Source organism: Marmota marmota, unplaced genomic scaffold (assembly GCF_001458135.2).
Source record: "Marmota marmota marmota unplaced genomic scaffold, marMar, whole genome shotgun sequence".
In the NCBI taxonomy this organism is placed as follows: Eukaryota; Metazoa; Chordata; class Mammalia; order Rodentia; family Sciuridae; genus Marmota; species Marmota marmota.
Window position 1 is genome coordinate 2,070,171 of NW_026000019.1, and position 12,222 is coordinate 2,082,392.

Consider the following 12,222-nt stretch of genomic DNA (forward strand, 5'->3'; position numbering starts at 1 on the left):
CTCATTTGCTGGAGAAGCCTTATTCTCTTAACAGGTGGTCTCAAATGGCATGATACTTCCTTTTAGGAAGAACAATAGTTTTGCTGATAAAATGCTTTGATAAGCCTGTGTCTCTTAGCTGAAAATTTGTAGGATATGTGAGTTTTCAGATTCCAAAGTTTTAGAGGAAGGACAAATATTTTAAAATAGTGCAATGGGTAAAAAGAATGATTTAGAGAAAGGTTAAAAAGAAGAACTAGAATGATGCAAAAAGATGTTTACAATGTGACATCTCTCACAAAATATTGATAATCTAATTTACTATACCCAAATAATATATTATGTGAGTGCCCTGTGAAAAAATAACATAAAAGGCTAGAGGAAAAAAAAAGACCAAAATGTCTCAGGATTTTTTTCTTAAACTCCACTTCCCTAAACAGAATTACTCACTATTAAAACATTAACTTTCTTCCAAATACTTATACACACATGATCATACAAACATAGAGCTTTTCAAAATAAAAATAATTAATATTAAATCTTCAATATTAAAATAGAATATTTAAATACTTAAATAGAATATTTTCTATTCTGCAAAATTTTATTAATATAGTATGCATTCTATGTATATATCAATGCATGTAACTTTAACTCATTACTCTTTGTGTGTGTGTGTGTGTGTGTGTATGAAAGTGTGTGTTCTCCAAACCATTTATTTCTCTCAGTGGTGGTGGGGTTGGCAGGAGGAGAACAAGCACAGAACACTGTGGGAGTCTGGGCCCCAGAGCTCAGGAAGGGGCACCACAAGGGAATCCAGGACGAAGCAGCTTCCCTCAGGTGAAGGTGGAGCCCTTCCAGCCCACACTGGCTGCATTCATGTCCTAGTAGTTGATGTAGGTCCTGTCAGGGGCTGATGAGCAGACGCTAGGCCAGCAGGCTGCACAGCTTTCTGTGGGAGCAGTTCTATGTTCACCACCAATTTTGCCGATGCTGTGTAGGCTGCAGAGCACGAAGGGTTCACTGGAGCTGCCAAAGGCCATGAGCTGGTCTGGTACCACGTGCACTGCAATGTACTGGGCGCCTGCGCCAGCTGCTGAGTGAGCTCTGGGAGGAGCCAGAGCCTCATGGAGGCACGTTGGTGCTACAAGGGACATCAGCATGATTGTGGAGAAATGGTGGGACTAGGGCAGAAGCACAAGGTTACTACATGCACCATGGCCACAGCCCTGGGGACCTGGGGTAAGTGACTGCATCAGCGCCTCCTCATTATTCTTAATACTATATCATAAGCCATATCATTAGTTTATTAAACTATTCCTATAATTTAATAAGTATTTAGGTTTAGTATTTAGGTTTAGGGGAAGAATTTAGGTTTACAGACAGTTGGATCATTTACAGATTACAAAAATCTATCCAACACCATTTAGTCAGAAAGAGATTTAATCCATAGAATTATATCCTTATTATTTCTCTGGAAGTAATATACTAGTTAAACAGACTTTATTAACTGATCAAAAGTTGGCTGCAGAGGCTAGGGTTGTAGCTCAGAGGTAACATGCTTGCCTAGCATGTGTGAGGCACTGGGTTCGATTCTCAGCACCACATAGAAATAAATAAAGGCCCATCAACAACAAATTAAAATAAATAAATAAATAAAAAGTCTTCTCCATGGCCAGACTAAATCTAAGCTGATATGCGGAATAAGAAAGTCATGAACTCCATACTGATGCCCCACAGTTTGCTTCTCAATGTCCATAAAGCCAGCAGTCCACAAAGCAGAGCAATATTTGCATAGACAAAGAGTAAACAAACACATTCACTCTGACATCTGGGAACAGAATTGTGAACTCGGCCTCTCCTGCGCATTCTAAATTATGGACATATGTGCCTTCTATATGGTACTTATACCATGGGAATAACATTAAGTCTATGTGACTCTGAGAAATGCATTTTTTATTGCTAGTTTCTAACAAGTACTAGGAGAGGCTACCAGGAGACAGAATTAAACTGCATAAGCCTCTATGTATTTGCTGCAAAGCTGTTTCTATACAATGAAATGAAAGCTTAATGGCATGTGTGATGTTTAGGTGGAAGCTTTAAACATGAGAGAATGACTTAACCCTCTGCCTCTTTTTCTTAGAAATTGAGTTACAATGTTCCAGGTAATGGCTCTTCCATCTCCCTGAGATTCCTATGAGGATAACAAAGATCAGGGGCACCAGTGACAATCTGCATGTTAATAGACTTTGTGGTTTTTAAGAGACTGAAAATTTAAATTTGTCTGGTAAAGACTAATGTTTGTTACATTTTTTTCTGTTTCCTTTTCTAATTTGATGTCTTTATTTTTCATTCAATTTATTCCTGATACATAAAAATGTACATGTTTATGGGGTACTATGTGATGCTTTCATACATTATATACACTGCATAGTCTTTAAATAAATTGAATTAAACATGCATATATTTTATCCCACACTTATTTGTTTATGGTAAAAATTCTCAAAAATCCTTTCTTCTAGCTTTGTGAAATATACAGTACAATATTGTTCTATGTGTCACCTACTGTGCAATGGAACATCAGAACTACTTAATCAAGAGTGAACAGACCTTCTACAGAATAGTAGGAAATATTTTCAGACCACAATCCTTTAAAAGGAGATAATATCCAAAATATATAAGGAACTCAAAAAATTCAATAGCAAAATAAAAATAATCTGATTTTAAAAAGTAACCAATATACCTAAACAATCATTTCTCAAATGAAGACAAATAGCCAATACGTATGCAAAAAATGTTCAATATCACTAATCATCAGAGAAATGCAAATCAAAATTTCAATGAAATATCAGCTTATTCCAGTAAAATAACTATTGTCAAAAAGACTAAAGATGTCAATCATGGTGGCACATGCTGGTAATCCCAGCGGCTCAGGAGGCTGAGGCAGAAAGAACATGAGCTCAAAGTCAGCAAAAGTGAGGCACTACACAACTGAGACCATGACTCTAACTAAAAATACAAAATAGGATGGGGGTTTGGCTCAGTAGTCAAGTGCCCCTGAGTTCAATCCCTGGTACCCACCCACCCCACACCAAAAAATGACTAAAAATATTAAGTGCTGGTGAGGATGTAGACAAAAGGGAACACCACACACTGTTGGTGGGAATGTAAATAAGTGTCACCATCACAGAAATCAGTCTGGATATTCCTTCAAATCTGAAAATAGAAATATCATATGATCTAGCAATTGTACTATTTGGTATACATACAAAGGAAATGAAATTAGTACGTTAAAAAGACATCCATGTGCCCAAGTTCATTTGGGCATTATTCACAGTAGCCAAGAAATGTTAACAAACTTAGAGTACATCAGATGATTAATGGATAAAGAAAATGTTACAGTACACAATGGAATACTATCTATCCCTAAAAATAATGAAAATCTTTCATTTGCAACAACATGAATGAAACTGGGGATCCTGAAGTGAAAGAAGCTAGGCACACAAAGAAAAATACCATATGATCTCACTCTTTTGAGGAATATAGAAATGTTGATCCCACAGATATTGAGAGCAGAATGGTGGTACCAGAGGCTGAGGAGAGTAAGAGTGAAGAAAGAATGGAGCAAGGTTCGTCACTGGGTACCAAATTACATTATAGAGGTGCAAGAAGTTCTGGTGATGTCATTTTTACGGTATTGGTTTTTTTTTTTTTATCCAATGCATTTGTTTCTTTGCTATCTTTTCCCATTTTATTGAATATCTATTGAATATTTGATGAATAGAGGTTATTCCCTAAGGGATTGTAATGAAGGAGTAGCACTGTGGCCTCCTCAGAGTTATGGGTTCATTTGACTTTGGAATCTAATAACTGCATCCCTCCTAGGGTTGTAAGTTAGATAGTATACTGCTGTAGCCACATCACTGGAAATTCCTGTTCCACTTAGGGATTCTACATGTGTTAGTTGCATGGCCAACAGCAGAATCAGAGGTCTCTGGCCTAATTTATACCTCTGTCTTTGTTTTACTCTGGATTTACTTTGGCTCCTCTCTGCTTCTTTCTTAAGCTCCAATGTTTACATCCATTTGCCCTCTCAGACAGTAGCTTACACTTGGAAAGCAATTTTCAAAATTTAACCTCAGAGTAAACACAACAGCTGTGTTTTATATCAGTATAAGATGAGTGCAGTCCGCATCCATCCTCATTGCAATGCTAATTAATTATTCAGACTGTTGACCTTGGATTTTGTTTCTCTCTGTGTATGTTATATCTAAAGTTGAACATACCTGGATGTGGTTTTGCTTCTGTAGCTGCATCATGCTCAATGTGCTTTGAGCTGTGGAAGCTTCTCACTTCCTTTCCTCCCAATAGTTTAATTCCACTTGCATTATATTTTTCAGACTTCTTCCACAATTTAATTTGCTAATGGTTTACTTTTCCATTTTCCATGGATACTATATGTTCATGCTTTTATTTTGTGGCATTTTATTCATTTAAAAATATTTTTAGGGAAAAGAAAGAAATAATATCATGCGAATTTCACTAAAATTTCCAACTTCTATTCCTATCTATCACTTTCTCACATTTTTATTTATGTTCTATGTGATATATTGAAACAAAGTAACAAAGTTAACAGTGTCAATTATTATTCTTTATGGGTAGGGAGTCATAACTAGGTGAAAAGTTTATATCTACTGAGTCTCTAATAAGCAATTATGGCATTTAAGAAAAAATAAAACACTACTGATTAATTCTCATTACCACTACATGTCATTAAAATGTTGGCAGAGAAATCTAATCCAAACTCATTTCTTTTTACAAGTAAATAAACCATAAATTAGGCTGTGAAATTACTTAAATGATGATATTTATTGAGGTTTCTTAGGGTTAGAACTAGAATGTGGTTTTCATAGATGTAAGTCCAATGTTTGCTTTTGTTTTTAAATCTCTATCTCACTACTCCTTTGACTACTGGTTGAATAAGCGCTATAGGTAGAAAACATAAAATTTTCAGACAAAATAATTTTCAAAAACAGGCAAATGTGTTTGATTTCATATATTCACATGTATATTATATATGGAGAGAGAGTGATACTTACATACTTAAATTCAGTGGTACTCCCAGTGGTCAATCTAAACATACAATTAGCAGAAACTTCTGTTTTTTTTTTCCCTTTAGAACCTGAGTTTCAATTAATAGCTACCATTTAATTATTCATAATAAGTGGCCTCTAGAATAAAGAAATCACATTGAAATAACACATGATTAAAGAATAAAGAAAAATAAGTAATTTCCCAACATTTTCTTTCAAACTTAAATATCTTATTGTGGGCCACATTTTTATTGATGAAAAAGTAATAAAGTTTACATATTTGTAAACAAAGTTATGTATCAATAGCTATTTATGTCCTACTTTTGTAGTAGTTTTGAAAGAGTGCTTTAAATATATCAAACTTCTCTCTAATCTCTAAGGTTTAAGTATGTGCTTCATGAATTTTTATTTGTTCTGTAGTAACATTATTCCTTCAAATTTAGATAATTCAAATATAGATTACTTGGGTGATATTTCAAAATAAAGCAGAATAAGATTAACACTACAGAAGGCAGACAAGTAACTCAGCACATATGCATTTTTATAAATGTTTTAGCTTAGTTGTCAGATGATAATTTATTATTCAAGGAAATATCTTTAAGATAATGCACATAGCAACACATTATACAGTCTTTTTTTTCTTAGAGAGTTTTTTGCTGTTATTATACTAGTCAAGAAAAATACATCCTTAACTGAAGGTATAGGTATATTTTTCTACTAATCTCTAGTATCTGTTATATTTTTAGGGTGTTAATGAATTTTAATAATTATTTTAGACAACCTTGGATTCCACAAGTCATTTAAATATTTGTATCCATTCCTCTCTTACAAGGTATCTTTTCATCATCAATTGTTCATTTTGTATGCATTCCTTCCTTACAATGTATCTTTTCATCATTGACATTTTAACCAAATCCCATAAAGAATGTTGGCTAATTTTGTAGAGGAGATGCATGCTGCCCCCTGCTCTCCCAAATTTAGAACCAGAGCATTCTTGGTAGGAGAGGACAGAGCACGGCAGTAATTGGGGATCAAGAAGTTTCAAGAAAGGTGAAAATTTTTACAAGTTTAAGTTGATATGCGCAGAAGGAAAAGGAGCTATTTCGGAGCAGAAATAAATGTAAATTTTCTCATATTTTTTCTAATTTGTAAACAAATTGTAAGGACCTATAAATGTTGAGAAAATAAAAACAGAAGCACTAGATATGTTCCAATTGAATGTGAATATAAAATAAAAATATATTCTGGATAATAGAAGATTTTAGGATACCTCCTCAAATATAATCTCTATTCAACTCATAGTGCATATAATGTTTGGATATGAGAAAACATGATATATGTACCTATTTAAGCAATGTATAAAATGCTCTTAAATTGGTCACTTTGAGACTTTTTAATGTTTGGAGATTATTTTTCTAATTAGTGTGAAAATAAGATGCTACTCTGTTAACTAATCCATTTGTTTTGTGTCAAATTCCTTGTAACTTTAACAACAACAACAAAACTCTTATTTTTTTTTGAAAGTTTCAAAACATAAGAGACTTTCTGAAAGGATATTATTCTTACATGCTTCCGTTAAAGGTGAACAGGGAAATATGTAATTCATACAAGTTAAACTATCACTTGAGCTATCTTAAATTCTCACTAATAATACAAAATTGTTCTTAATGCCTATCTGGGAGAATACAGTGTGTCAACTACCCATTTCTATTATTTCAAGGAAATGTAATTAAATTGGGTATCAGCTCCTCTTGCTACCATTGACTCATTTCTAATTAACACACTTGTACCCAAAGAAAGAAATCAAAGACACACTGTGGCTGAGTTCATCTTCTCATTAAGAAGATTATTTGTTTCAAACTGAGTCAAGGGTTATATTCTTTAATCTCCAAAGGGGAAAAAATACCATCAAAATGATTTAGTATGAAGGATTCAAATTGCAATTTAAAAATGAATGCATGGGACTACTACTGGTGAGCCAAATAGAAAAGTATTATAATGAACTGTTAGGACAGGAAGATTGATTAGGATTCTTACTTTCCTTTTCTATTAAAAAACTGGCAGCAAATAGTGTCATAATATACTTCTTTCTTTTAATATGGATTAAAACCAAAGGACAGCTTTAAATTACCTGCAATAAGTTTTTAAAAATGTCATTTATAGTCAATATATTATAAATAAAATATTACAAAATGTGAATCAATCCAACTGAAATAGTTGAGAGTAAAAGAATGACAAACAATATTTTAAAGTTATCATTCTATACAATCAATCATATATAAAACAACTAGTGAAATTTACTCTCCAATTTCAGTATAATATGTAAAAAAATATTTCTAGTAATACTGAAGGAAACTAAGTGGTAAGACACAGAAACTCACTATTGAAATGTGTATGTGTGCACACATAAACAATTCACATATCCAAACTCATCAATGGCAGGTACAGAAAAGTTGCATGTGAGAGTAGGTTTGAATTCACTTTTCAGCAAGAATTTACTATCAGACTAGTTAAATATAAATGATGTTCCTATTAATACAAGTATTTCAGAAACTTCTCCAGTTAGGTAGTAAGGACTGATTGTAACTGAAGTGAGGTTTGGAAAATAGACATATCTAGAATTAGAAATTCAATTCTTATCACTTATCAGTTCTATATTTGTTTATATTAACATATCTGGTCAAAAATCTCTTCATGTATAATGAGAATAAATCTTATACTGTTTTTCATTATAAAAATAACTAAAAATTACTGAGTACCCACCACGTGTATACCTATATATTGTCAACATTCTATAAAATTATTATTAAAATACAAGGCATTATTAGCAAAGGATCTAGAGTTGAAAAAAGAAACTAGTTTTTTAGCCAAACTAGGCTAAAAAACTAGTTTCTTTTTTTTATAAAAGTCTCAAGCTGTCTTAAAGTTAAAAAGTATCCATATTCGATCATCTATTATGGGTCCTTTCAATTAGCCTCCCTCTTCTTTGTGGTCAACTATACAAAAGCTATTTCAAAGCATTTGAAAAGTCAGTTGATTGCACATGTATTGGCATAAAATAAAATTTCATGGGACATTATATCAGGAAACAGAAATTTTCAAAGACAATTATCCATGTTAAAAGTAGATTGAGGGGCTGGGGACCTAGCTCAGTTGATGGAGTGTTTGCCTAGCACACACAAGGCCCTGGGTTCAATCCCCAGCACCACAAAAAAAAAAAAATAAATAAATAAATAAATAAAAAGATTGAAATAGTTTCAACTGTTGTAGTTGTTGTATTTTTCAAATCATTTTCTAATGCACTAATTAGTGACTCAGAGAAAGGTGGGGTAAGAGAGAGACTTGTTGAGGCCAGTGGGACTGAGAAATTAGAAGTAGTGCACTAAGCTGAAGTTCAGTTATATAAGTTAGGTAGAGGAGTGTGTGTGTGTGTGTGTGTGTGTGTGTGTCTTATAATTTATTTTACAGGAATATGTAGTTTTATATTTTATTGTCCTACTTCAAGTACCGATGCATTATAAATATTTGTTAAATGAATGGATTTATTCAAGAAACACCTAATTTGTACCTATTATATGAAATAATTTTAGATATGAAAACATGATAGGTGCCTCATGAGGAGCATTACAGAAATAAGACTATATGAAGAGAGGGCTGTTATGTGTTACAAAATACCACAGATCACAAAACTGAGTAAAACTGGTCTTCCTAAAACTTCCAATTCTCTTTGGTTCTAATGCCTTAAATTTCATATTCTTGAGGAAGAAATTCAAATGGAATACAGGAATTAAGACATAGCTTAAGTTACCACTATGAAAGAAAAAAAAACATACTTCCCACACTTTCCAACCTGCACTCATCTCCTTTAAGTACAAGGATTTTGAGATGTGTCTTGCCTGTGCTACATAAACAAAGAATCAAACCAAAGAACATGAAACATAGCAGAGTTTTCTGTCATTTGACCATGAATTTGGACTCAGGGTGAGGAATTTGAGGGATACAAATCTAACAGAGACATCTAGGAGATGGCGGGATAACTGACATAAAGTTAATGAGTGAGATACAAGAAGGATATTAGGATGTAACAAACAGTCACGCAGGGAAGAACATACAGACTATGGGCCAAGGAAGAAAGCCCAGGAAAGGCAATAAGCATAGAAAAGGTGCACATGATCATTTGTCATCCTAGTAACGAAAACTAACAAAAAGATGCTCCTAAACTTTCAAATAAAAGACTAAGAAGAAAAAAATAATACTTTAAAGAAATTAGGGAATTACATACTCTCATACTATTTTTGTTAGAGTATCAAATAATAAAAACTTTTAAGAAAACTTTAATATTTAAATATAAAGCTACTTTATAGCACAATTATTTTTTATTTTATATATTTGCCCCCTACCAGGTATATACTTAAAATGATTATCAACAAAATGTCCATAGGAATTTTAATCATCATGATATAAAATCAAAAGACCCCAGTGTTGAGAGCCACAGCCGAAGGGACCCCAGCAAACTTCCAGCTGATTGGCTCACAGCAGCCCCAGCAAACTTCCAGCTGATTGGCTCACCGTGGCCCCAGCAAACTTCCAGCTGCCAGCTGATTGGCTCCTCTGTGGTGATGCTCATTGGGCTGTTTCCCCGCCCTTTCAGACCACGGAGCTGCTCATTGGGGGACTCTTTTGGCTCCGCCCACGTGACCCAGCCAATCGGCCTCAAGAGCAGGAGGAGTGGGGGGTTGAGAGGCTCACTGGAAGCTGTTGGTGGCAGTTGGGCTCTGAGGGAATTCCTGAAGAACTTGTGTGGTGCAGCATGTGTGTTCTAAAAATAAAGTTTGTTTCTGCTTGACAAGTGGCTCATGAATTGTGCCCAGCCAGACTGCGGCACCCCAGTTAAGTAAATTTTGATAGTTTATACAAAAGTATACTTCACGAGAAAGGAAAAATAATGACTCAAGAGAGATATACCATACATGTATCACCCCCAAAATATTAAGATTTGAGAATGAACATACTTTAGGGTTTGAATTAAACAAAGTTCAAGAACAAACAGAAGAAATCTATGAAAATAGAAATCACAGCAGTTATTAACTCTGGGACACAGCAACTGGCTGAAAATAGGCATAAGGAAAACTGCTGAGAAATTAAAAAACTCTGTCTCTTAAATGGTGGAAATTATTCAGGCCATTATAAGGGATGATTAAAACTCATGCAAACTGTATGCAAACCGAAGTTTCAAAAGGAATGCATAATACAAAAATTAAGTGTATAAAAAGAGAGGCACTTTGATTTTGAAATAAAGTTCAGTGGTAAACTTGCCAGAGTATCTAGACTGGTCTAGACAGAAGTCAGAATACCCTAATTTAAGGAGTGAACAACAATTTATATTCATGAATTCACTACTTCATTGCAAATTATTTGGAACATTTTATTTTAACTAAACACTTCAAATACTGAGTACATAGTTATAGAAAACAAGATAGATTTTGTACTCAGAAAACTTGAATTATATTGGAATTAGATACAGAATGAATAACAATGGAAAAATGGATGAAATAATATACTGGGATTACTGCTATCTGGAGTGTTCTCCAGAAAACCATAGCCAATAGGAGATGTATGTGAAGACAAAGGGAAATTTATTAAGACATACTCTAATGATTGTGAAGGCTGACAAGTCCTACATCTACTATATGCAATATGAAGAATCAAGGAAGTGAGTAGTGTAATTAAGAAAAGATGGCTCACCTCAAGAACGAGGAGCTAATTTATCCTCACTTCACTCTCTTGTTCTATTCTGGCCCTCTAAGTATTGAATGATGCGCACCCACATTGGTGAGGGCAGGTTTCCTTTACTCAATCTGCTGATTCAAATGGTTACTTCTGGAAATCCTTTCACAGCCACACCCAGAAATAACGTATTATGAGTGAGCTATCTGGGTATCACGAAGTCCGGTGAAATAGACACAACAAACTAATCATAACGTGCTACAAAAGAAATAAGTGACCAAAGGAAAGAAAATAGTAAAAAATAATATGTGACAGAAACAAGCTTTTCAAATAGCTATTTGCTCTTCTGTAAACCATTTAACTTCTCTAGAGCACATTTCTTCATTTTTAAAAGGAAAATAACTTATCTGAAATATGCTAGACTATCTTTCCACTTTAAAATCTGAGTTTTACTCCATTATATATACTTTCCCACAAAGATTTTTGTATTTTTAAGTTTTTTTCTAGATCATATTTAAATTGCTAAAATGAATAAATTTAATTTCTATCAATATTATACATCATCTAAATTCAATTCTAAATTACATTAGTTTTAAAAGGTCATTACATGTACACGTAGCAGTTTAGTCTTTTGTTTTCTCCTGCCTGAAAAAAATTTGAGGCATATATATGTGTGTGTTCAAGTTCATTCTTTTTTTTTATTTAATATATTTTTTTAATTTTTTATTGTTGGCTGTTCAAAACATTACATAGTTCTTGATATATCATATTTCACACTTTGATTCAAGTGGGTTATGAGCTCCCATTTTTACCCCATATACAGATTGCAGAATCACATCAGTTACACATCCATTGATTTACATATTGCCATACTAGTGTCTGTTGTGTTCTGCTGCCTTTCCTATCCTCTACTATCCCCCCTCCCCTCCCCTCCCCTATCCTCTTCTCTCTCTGCCCCCTCTACTGACATTCATTTGTCCCCCTTGTATTATTTTTCCCTTTCCCCTCACTTCCTCTTGTATCTACTTTTGTATAACTCTGAGGGTCTCCTTCCATTTCCATACAATTTCCCTTCTCTCTCCCTTTTCCTCCCACCTCTCATCCCTGTTTAATGTTAATCTTCTTCTCATGCTCTTCGACCCTACTCTGTTCTTAGTTACTCTCCTTATATCAAAGAAGACATTTGGCATTTGTTTTTTAGGGATTGGCTAGCTTCACTTAGCATAATCTGCTCTAATGCCATCCATTTCCCTGTAAATTCTATGATTTTGTCATTTTTTAATGCAGAGTAATACTCCATTGTGTATAAATGCCACATTTTTTTTATCCATTCGTCTATTGAAGGGCATCTAGGTTGGTTCCACAGTCTTGCTATTGTGAATTGTGCTGCTATGAACATCGATGTAGCAGTGTCCCTGTAGCATGC